The sequence below is a fragment of the Gavialis gangeticus genome, unplaced genomic scaffold (genome assembly GCF_001723915.1).
Source record: "Gavialis gangeticus isolate Ggan-Ray unplaced genomic scaffold, GavGan_comp1, whole genome shotgun sequence".
In the NCBI taxonomy this organism is placed as follows: domain Eukaryota; kingdom Metazoa; phylum Chordata; order Crocodylia; family Gavialidae; genus Gavialis; species Gavialis gangeticus.
This window is the reverse complement of record NW_017728992.1, coordinates 118,973,489-118,974,845: the sequence shown is the minus strand read 5'-3', so window position 1 is coordinate 118,974,845 and position 1,357 is coordinate 118,973,489.

The window sequence follows — 1,357 nt, the reverse complement described above, 5'->3', positions numbered from 1 at the left end:
CCAGCCCCACCTCCCACACCTCTTTCCCTCAACCACACATCCTCTCACACATCTCACACCCTGCATGCCCAACCGCCAACCAAGGTGGCATGGGACCTACTGGCAGGAGCCATGTCTGCAGGGGCAACTGCCGCACTGCAGCCCTGCCTTGTGTCCACACCAGTTCTGGGACATGAGACCCCCAGCCTGTGGGGGGTCCTGGTCTCAGAAACCACTTGGGTGTGTGATGGGCTGGGGGCAAGGGTGGAGGTGGCAGCAGGGGTATGTGAAAGAGAGAGAGAGAGATGGGGTTGGGGGAGCACTACAGGTAGGAGAGGCCCCATAGCCGGGCTTAGAGCCCCCCTACTTCCCTAAAGCAACCTGTGCAGGGGGAGGCAAGCCTGGAAGGGAAGGGGCTTACCCAGCCCAGTCCCTGAGTCCCAGTCAAGGCCTTCCCAAGAACAGCATGAGGGTTGCTGGGGCCTGGACACAGGTGCAGGGAGCAGAACAGCAAGGGCTGGCACTACTCAGAGGCACAAAGCTGCAGGTGGAAAAGCTGTAGCTGGACTCGTGTCCTGGTGCTGGAAGGGAGCTGTGGCCAAGAGTGAGCTAGTAAGGGCAGGCAGAAGTTGCAGGTCAGGAGTGAGGGGCCCTAGCAGGGTTCTGGGTTGGGAGTGAGGGGCAAGGGCAAGGGCAGGGGTAGGGCACCAGCATATCAGTGCTGCTTAGTACCCCATATCCTGGTAAGCAAAGGGGGCAGGGAAAGCTCTGATTTTTCTATGATAAAAAACCCGAAAGCAAACACCAAGGTGTATATGCCGTCAGCTACAAACGATAGCAATCTCCCCCCCCTCCCCCCCCAGTCCATGCCAATCTGACCATGGGGTAAAATTCCTTCCTCACCTCAAATATGGTGATCAGTCTGACCTGAACTGGAGAGGCAAGAACCTCTAATCAGGAACCTCTGTGTTTAAGGTCCCAGCAGGAGCATTGACACATCCCAGTCACAATCCCTAGCCTTGGCTACAGCCAAGTTTCTGAGGAAGGCTTAAAAAAAGACACATGCAGCAGCAAGAGGGGAAAAAACAATTCCTCCTGGCACCATGTGGAAACCAGAAAAACCCAGAAGTGTGGAACATACCTATAGTGGATACCCCTAAATTATCCCTGCTCAGTGCCTTTCCAACTTCTTCTTAACAAAAGTCCAACATCTGCAGGAAAACAAAACTAACAATACCGGCTTCTTAACAAGTCATAGTTTGTGGGAGGATATTGATGAACAGAAGGGCTATCTTTGTGAAAGCAGTTTGTGTATATTTCTGTTGTACTGATGTATTTTTATGTTTGTTGAATGACCAGAGGACTGGGAGTGGCTGTA